Genomic DNA, 9,090 nt, shown 5'->3' with positions numbered 1-9,090 from the left:
AAGGGCAAGTTGTCTTTATACACATGCAACAGATCTTACATGCTGCAAAGATGCATATGAAGGCCAGTGAGGACGATGAGGGCAGTGTGGTGAGCCCCTGAGGATGCTTTTGCTCCTCTGCACTACATCCATCAGCCATCAATGGCTCCATCACAGGAGCTGTTGTTCTGCACTCTTTGCTCAGGGTTGCCCAGCAAGTCAGTGGCAGAACATGGATTTCAATGTACATCTCCCATAGTCCGTGCCAGGGCTTTTGCAGCCTCAAGTCTTTCAGCCCCTGCAGGCTGCTGCTGGCATGCAAACACGAGCTTGCCTGGTTACAATCCCTCACATTGTCTGCAACGCCTTGGCCAAAAAGAATTAAAGCAGGCTTTGCATGACTCCAATGCAAAACCACAGGCTGGATGGGGGAGCTGGGAAAGGCATTGCTACACAAGCAAAGACGTTTTAGCTCTGAAAAGCGGGATATAATGGATGCCACAAGTGGTTAAAAGGCAGGAAATAAGGAATACTTGGTCATTCTCATCATGCACAAACTGGAGGGTGTTTAGTGGTCAGGTGGGAAGCTAACACCTTGCTGAAGATGATGCTTGTATGTTGTCAGCTGGTGGAACCCATTGCCACAAGAAGTTTTTGATGCCAAAAATTTGCACGTGCTCAGGCGAGCAAATAGACAAAGTGTGTGGAAGCTAAATACAACAGGAAGAATTAACATGCCAATGCCATTTCTAGCTCAAGGAAACCGTGAGCTACAAAATACTGGGGGGATATACAGTGAAAGCGTCAGTATCTGCTTGGGTCCTTGACTGGTCTTGAAACACTGGATTAGGAAAATGTTTATCCTGAACCAAAACATCTGTTCCTGGGGCCTTAAAGGCTGAGATTACCAAGGGCCCATGTAACCCCTGCTGCAAGCCCAGGGGCAGGCTCTTTGTGAGCACCCTCAGCCTTTACGCTGCGTGCAGTATGAATTATTGTAAAGTCCTGTTGGGCTGAGCTGAATTCACCTTGGAGAGATGGTTTGGGCTTAAAGAGCCAGAGACTGAGGGATGTGGCTGCTGCAAAGGTGGGTAGAAAGCAGCCATCTCCACCGCGCCCCTGAAAAGGATGGAGAGGGAGGAATGATCCTGATTATGGGCCTTTTATTTGGATGCGGTGGAAACAACACGGATTTATTCGGGTCAGGGGAATACTGAGCAGCTGATCGCATGCTAAATATTTATGTCCAGCTGGGGGATTCCCCAGAATGACTTTTTTTGTTGTTGTTTTTTTCCACCCATCTGTAATGAAGCTGGCAGCAGACGCTCTCCAGAGCTCATTAGTGTCGTGGTAGCCATGCCTATAAATCCAGGCATCGGGACTTGCTGGGGCAGAGGACAGGGCTGGGTTTGTTTTGGCTGCAGATGAGCTTTTGAGAGCAGGTCAGAAGCTTTTCCAGCTCTGAAATGGTGAGACTTTGTCCTTTGCTCGCCTCCCTGGCTGGTCATAATTTGCTTTCCAACCAAAGGCCAGAGGGGAGAGCTGCTGGCTTTGGTTGCAAAGCCAGTTCCTCTAGCAGTAGATAAAACCGATGAAAAAAAGCTCTCTTCATGCTCCCCTTCCCCATCCTCTGCTCCATCTCTGACACCAGCAATATTTCTGATCCCACCAGGAATGTCCCCTCCACCATGGTGGGGGGAACCTCCCGGGGAAGGCTCTACAATGGGTCTTGGCTTGTCTTTGCTTTAGGTGTGTTCAGATGGGTTTAAACCTGGTTATGTTATTAGCAGTTGTACGACCAGCACAGCACCTTAAGGAAAGGTCTATCTGGTGACAAACAGCTCTTTCAAGAGACCTCAGCCTGTCTGTGGGGACACTGGCAGGGGCCAGAGGATGCTTTTGCCTCAGAGGAGGAGGATTTGGGAGAGAATTGGCGCAAGGGATCGCCCAAAGAGGATGTGCAAGCTTCACCCTGTCCTCCCAGCAGAGCCCATTGAGCTGCTGGGGACAAAGCAGGGACCTGCAGGTGTAGCATGGGGCTGGAAAGCTCTCAAATGCATACGAAGCCCCGTCCTCATTTTACAGCCTTTGTTTCAATCTTATTAGTCACACTGGCTAAACACGTTCCACGCCAATGGAGATGCATTTTTTTTCTCCTTTGAAAAGGCTTTCTTCTACAGGATGGTTAATCCTCTCCACCCCCAGGAGCACGCAGGCTTGGTACCAATCCCATATTCCCCCCCTCCGCCCCCCAATAATTGCACACAGATATTAGAAAGAAATGTTGCTCCCATTAAGGTCGGCAGGGTCAAAATGGAAATGCAGAAGTCTCAGCGTGACATTTATTTCTCCTCCAGCTGATGCACATGGAAAGTGTCAGAAAAAGGGATTGATGGGGCTGAGCGTTGCCCAGCCAGAGGGGACAGCCAAACCAGCCTGGGGACCCCTCTTTGTGCTCAGACCTGTCCCCAGACCCACTGCTAAATAAATTTGTATGCAGATAAATGAGAACACCTCATTTCCTATGCGTGCACATGAGAAGGAATAAGAAATATTTACTCCCTCAGCTGTCTCAGTCTTTAACCAATTTATTCCAGGAAAAATGGAGCGAGCGGGGAAAATGAAGTGAGTAATAAGGCAGGAATGGAGCTACCCTGCTGGGAATTCATCTGAACAGATGGATCTCCCACTGTATAAATATTTGATTGTGTTTTTGATCAAAGGCACGTAGACTAATTCAGAAACCCGCGTTCAAGCAGGAAAGGAGAAAAACCTTGCTGTTAATGTAAATCTTGCCTCTCTCAAGCCCCCACCTTTAAAGAACAGCAATTACAGGAGGGGGAAAAAAGCGATTATAACATAGACGTGTTCAAGGAAGAGCAAAAAGGTGTCAAAAATTGCAATTTTTCATGTGTCACTGGTGGGGCAGGGGCAGTGGACAGGAGCAGGTTATTAACCTAGTCATGGCCATTCACACCCAGCCTGATCTGCTGCTGGGGCTCTGTTTTGGCTTGGTTTCAGTGCCCGCTGTGCAAGCATGTGTGTATGTGGCTGGGGGCAAACTCCACCTTGTGACTGACCTTGCCTTCTTCTCCTTCCCTAAAGGAAAAAAAATAAAAATCCTTATTATTCACGTCATCCTGGGAAAAAGCCTGGGAGTCCTCATATCCACCCAGCACTGATTTTTTTTCTTCCTTCCCTCCAAGCAATTATGATCAGTCGGATAGCTCACGTAATGAGCTTGCCCTCTGACAGGTTCTCAGTACATTATTTCACCGTGCACTTAGGCTCACTGCTGGAATGGAGCTGATTTATTAATTTTATCTCAGCTTCGAATCCCTATGATCTGATGTATCATTCAGCTCCTTATTATTATTATTATTTTTTAATAAGATTTTGGATGAAACTTGCAAAATTCTGAATCATAGCTGGTGTGGATGGAGAGCAGGCGCATGTGTATGTATAAATATGAGTAAATTTTGTGTGTTGTTTGATGTAGCTGGGCTGAGCTGATATAAAATTTAGTGGGTGATATTGGTGGCTGGGGGACAGTTGGACCAGATGAACTTGGAGGTCTTTCCCAACCTAAATGATTCGATGAAAGTAAAAATTGCAAACAGAGCTGGACTTTTGAATTGAAAGGTTTGTCCTCCATTTTATTGGATGAGATCAATAAAAAGACCAATAAAAGCATAACCTTTCTCTGAAAGACCATTTGTATTTTTGGGCTGACAGAAATATTTTCCTGTATTGTTCGCACAGCAATCAAGAACAACGGGATCAATACAATGTAATTTGGCTAAAATACTGAAAACACTACTTCCAGCTGTAGGCAGCCAAATGTGATATCTGATTTCATTTAAAGCTTTCCTTCCGTATTTTTTTTTTCCTGTCCTGTCCTGTCCTGTCCTGTCCTGTCCTGTCCTGTCCTGTCCTCTCCTCTCCTCTCCTCTCCTCTCCTCTCCTCTCCTTTCCTCCTCTTTTCCTTTCTTGTTTAACACAAAACTTCATTATGAAGAAAGTGTTTGAAAATATTTTTTTTTCTTTTTTGTTTTTTTTTTTTATTTTTTTTTTTTTTATTATTATTATTATTTTATTTTAATTGTATTTAATTTTATTATTTTATTTTATTTTATTTTATTTTCCCTAAAAGCCACCACAAATATTTATAAAGAGCTTCCCAAAGCAGGGGCTGGTCTGCTTGTGCAAATATTCTGCCCTGGGGTAAGTGATGTACTTACCCCAGGGCAGAATATGTACAGATGTACTTACGCACCAAGGGCTGGTAAAAGAGGAGCATGAAGTCCTTCTCAAAGACACAGAGAAGTTAGGGCAGCAAGGCTGAATTTGGGGTGTTTGCAGACTACACCTGCCCTCTCTGATGGTGATGAACATGATGAATGCTTGGGAGCCACCGCCTCGCTCTGAGGACCAAGTACTTCATTCTTGCCTTCATCTCCTAGGCAGAAGCGCCATCTGCTGCAAGATCAACTCTTCTCCACCCCAAAACTCCAAGATTTTCTCAAACAGTATCTGGTCTGGGAAAAAAATGGGAAAGGAGGAGGTGTTTCCTGTCTCCTGGAGGAAATGGGGACTTGGTAACGCAAAAAGCTCCTGCCCAAGCCTTGGTCCTTGGCCAGCCAGCCAAGAGAGGAGAAACATCTGCAAAATAACCCATGCTTCCCACGGCTGTAGTGTCCTGCTCCATCTCGGGCTGTGCCCCTGAGCCGAGGGTGCTCAGCACCCCACGCATGTGGGACAGCTCCAGGATTGTGCCCTATAAACATGCCATACAAAGCTCCTGAGCTGCCTCCAGCTTTACACCTTATCTGGAATCCACTTTTGAAAATCAAGGCTCCAGTGAATGTAAAACCTTCCCCATGCTCACGTGCTGCAGCTGTTCCTGCTGGAAACGTCCCACTGATGCTTTTTCACAGATCATCGTTTTTTTTTCCCCCTTTCTTTTTCTTTTTAAATTTTGTTTGCTTATAAGCTTTCTGGGGCAGGCACCCCAGATTTATGCCCTGCACATGGAGATGTTATATGGCCACCTACCACAACTGGACAGCGCCAGGACCCTTGTCCACGACCAGGTCTTTTAAATGCTCTGCTGATACAAAAAATAATCACCGTGAAACCTCCACGGGCATTCCTGAAGCAGGGACAGGAGGTCCCAGATCATCCATAGGCTGCAGTTAAATGTGCAGCCACCTCTTGGCATATTTCTCCTGATGCGTTGGTTCAATCTGCTCTCTCCCGAGGACATTTTGCTAAAGTGAAGACCTCCAGGAGCGTTTCCACGCAGCATGGCCAAGAAACCTCAGCCTGCTTGCTAGTCCTGCTCCTCGCCAGAGGGTGTCACCTGAAAACCACCATTCCCTGGGCTGGGGAGCTCCAGCCGGGGAATTCTTCGGCTGCTGGGCTTTCCAGGAGGGTTTCCTCATGGGAAGGGTGTTGTCCCCTTCTCCCTGCTGCCACATCCATCCTTAACTTTGCAGCTGGCCTGGCTTTACCCCTCTTGTCTTGGAAACCCAGAGTATTGACAACAGGAGGGTGTGCTGGGGAAAAGAGCACGTTTGGGGCTTTTTTATCTCAGCAGAGGTGGGTTTTTTAGGCAAACCTTGATCTGGAGCAGAGCCTGTGCAAGGGCCAAGACACTGGAGGCTGTTTTAGCCTAGGTTACCAGGTGCTGGAAATGGCTCTGCACATCCTCCTTTGTGGATGCTCCCTGTTGCCCAGGCTGAGCCTCAGCATCCAGCTCCACAAGAAACCATCCACCTCATCCTGGCCAAATCCCTCAGCCTCACTGTAGACATGTCCCCAAATGAAAAACGGGGACTGCCACAGCACCTGGCAGCGCCTTGAAAAGGAACGGCCATCAGAACACCCAACAGAACACTAAAATAAATTAAGCAGTGTGTTACACCACAATGTCCATGCACAGCCCTGGGTGGGCAGGTTTGGAAGGAGAACATGGCCAAATTTTGCTGGGCAGCACCGTGTGTGTCTGCTGGGCTGCTGTCTGTAAGGAGCAGATGATTTGAAAGCTCCAAACATGTCTGCAACGCCTCCCTCTCTCCTTTTCCTGGAAGAAAAGGGCTGAGATCAGGATGCTGAATATGGCACCTTTGCTCCCAACCACCCATTGCTGGCAAGGCCAGCCCCAACAGACTGTGAGCACTCTGGAAAGCCATCCCAGATCATTCCTGTTCCTCAAGCCATCTAAAATCACAGCTGTGATAAGGGTTTTCCCCCCCTGGCTTGGCTCTGACCCCTTAAAGGAGGGTGCCCCCCTGGTGCTCATGACTGCAACAACTCTCCCTGCCGCCCCCAGCATGAAAGGGGGCCTGGTTCTCCTTCATGCCTTCAAACCCCATTGAAAGAAACTCCCTCACTTCCCTGCTAGCTTCTATTGCTTCCTCCTGACCATCGCCTATGAGCTGGCCCTCATCCACCAGCAAATTGATGGGGCTCTTCACACATCCTATCACGGCACTACAAGCAGAACGCCAGCCCAGGAGCCTTACACCGATGAATCTCCTTGACTTGTTATTTTTCCTCCCTCCCCCTTCTTATTTGGTAAGATCACTCGGCAACTCTGACCTCTGGGATTTTCTAACGATGATTTATGGGGATGCTGGTGCTGAGCCTTTGTCCCTGTGCCTGTTGTCACAAGGGGACAGTTTTTGCCTGGTCCTCTATTCCATCCACAGCGATGACAGAGCTGTGGTCGGGCACTAAACCATGCGGCTGGGCTGGGGGAAGAGCAGGACCCTGTTATTTCAATTGGGATCCCTTTTGGGTGGAGGGGGCAAAGCTTTGCAGTGCTTTTGTCCTCCCGTGTTGTTTCCAGCTCAGAGGACCACATCTGAGCAGCACCAGGATCAAATAAATGCCAGCTATCTGGCTCAAAAAGACCCAGATCTACAAATTTTGAGCATCATTTCACCTCTCCATCTGCACAAAAACTCAGCAGCCCCCAAACCACAGCTGTAGGGCAGCAGTCAAGTCCCCCTCCGCTCAGTTATGTGCCCTGTCGGGTTGTGGTGGCAAGGAAAGCCAGTGCTGGTCCCTTGGGAGCCTGGCCTGGATCCTCCCAGTCCCAGGGGCTGCCACCCTCACTGGTATCACTGGGGGGGTTCTGGTGTCATCTTCAAGTGGCCAGGAAGGTAATGAGTTGCTCCAGCCTCAAATTATTTATCCGGGATGCTACAAATGCACCCGCATTAGCTTTTTCCATCAGTCATCCCTCTATTACACCTCGACTGATTGACTCTTCTCTTTCAAAAGCACGTCATTAAGGGGCAAGAGGCCGACTGCACAGAGGGCCAGAGAGTAAAATGAACATTTTCCTGAGCTGGGTTTACTCCCCCGAGTGACCCGTCTCCCCCGTCCTCCCCTCCCCTTGCCATCTGCTCGTGACAAAGGGCTCTCGGCTCTCCTCCCAGCCACCGGCACCCATCCATCTCCATCAGCACAGCGAGCCGTGCTGAGCACGCCACATAATGAGAGCTCTGCTTTCTAATTAGCCCTGTGCATGCTGATTCCCTAGCCACGAAAAGAAGGGGGCTGCAAAAAATGCGTGGAGGTGGGGAGTGGGAGGATACCTCCTCCTCAAACACCCATTTGTGCCAACTGAGGATGCTGCAGAGGGATCCAGGCTTAATTGCTTGGCGTTTTTGTTGTCTCACCTCTCTGAGTTTCGAGATTTTAGGAAAGGATGTGTTTGCATTGGCTCCTTCTACAAAAAAAGGTGCTTCCTGGAGCAAATAAAGGACCCAAATTAGTGTTTGCACCTGTGCTGGCTGAAGAGGCGGGGTAAAGTGGGACTGCAGCATGGGAGAGGTGTAAAAGTGGACCAAGTGCACGCAGGGATTTTGCACAGTGTGTGCAGAGGTTGCGTATCCGCTCTCCTTGTTCCAAGGGATTTCTTTTCTGGCTCTGAAGAAGAAGTTCCCTGAAACAACTGCAGTTACTTGAAAGAGAAGGACTGCCCCTGTGATGCACAAACTTAGATTTTCTCATTCCCCTTTGGAAGGCCACAAGGTGCTGGTGCTCCTGGCAGGGCTGGCTCTGGGATGCTGCTGTCCCCATCCCCACCATCCTGCCCTGCACAGCTGAGGGAAACCTCACGTGGAAGCCCTGCAGTGACTTATTCTCGCTTGTAAGCCATCTCAGAAGCCTCTCTGCAGTCCTTCTCTTAACCTTGGCTGGCTTTTCTTATTTTTTATTTGTATTCCTTTAATCTGTCTCTTCTTAAGGCGTTGCCTCTTCTGTTGCCCAGATCACCCCCTGCTTCATGGTGCAGTGATTCATTAATTCTTGTCCTCTCATTACTCGGCTACTTCTCTCTCTTTATTTCCCTCAAGCCTCTTACCTTCTCCTGTGTGTATATTTTTGTGGTGTGTTAAATACGGGCTGAGAGAGAATATTACAGCACGGCCTGATGGTTAGAGGATGAGTCACATGTGAAGGACCATACACAGCCTGGCTATGGAACATCAATACGGCCTAGATAAATTGGAGGCATGTTTTGGGAGCAGGCAGGATGAGAACATACTGCTTCCTCCTTGCATGATGGGCATGTGGGTGATTTTGGGACCACCTCCACACAGAGACCTCCAGAGGTTTTTTAACCACCAGATCCCTCTGTTAGGATTTTGTGACATATTTTGGAGCTTGCATAAGGTCTTTGAACTCCACCAGGGCACAAAAAGCTCAGGGAGCAAATAGGGAACAGATCATGGCCCCCAGCCACTGATTTACCCACAAGTTCCTAAATATTTAAGCCACATCCCAGGTACAAATTGCTCTCAATTTTAATGATCTGCAGGTCACTAACATAAAGCCATACACCTGGACACAGCATCCAGACTCAGCTTTATCCCAGAAAAAACATCTGGACCAGCGCAGCTTCAGATCCACCCAGGAATCCTAGAGCATCCTGCTGAGGAAGAGATGTTGGAGCAGCTGTTTGGTGCCAGGACGCTGCTGAGGAATGGCAGATGGATTGACAGATGGGAACACAGGCTGCTGACAGCATGCTTTCAAAGCTGTTTGCTCTTACTTGGTCTGTTTTACCTTTCTGTTGCTAGTGGGTTCATTCTGGAG

Source organism: Oxyura jamaicensis, chromosome 1 (assembly GCF_011077185.1).
Source record: "Oxyura jamaicensis isolate SHBP4307 breed ruddy duck chromosome 1, BPBGC_Ojam_1.0, whole genome shotgun sequence".
NCBI lineage: Eukaryota > Metazoa > Chordata > Aves > Anseriformes > Anatidae > Oxyura > Oxyura jamaicensis.
This window is presented reverse-complemented; position numbering follows the sequence as displayed.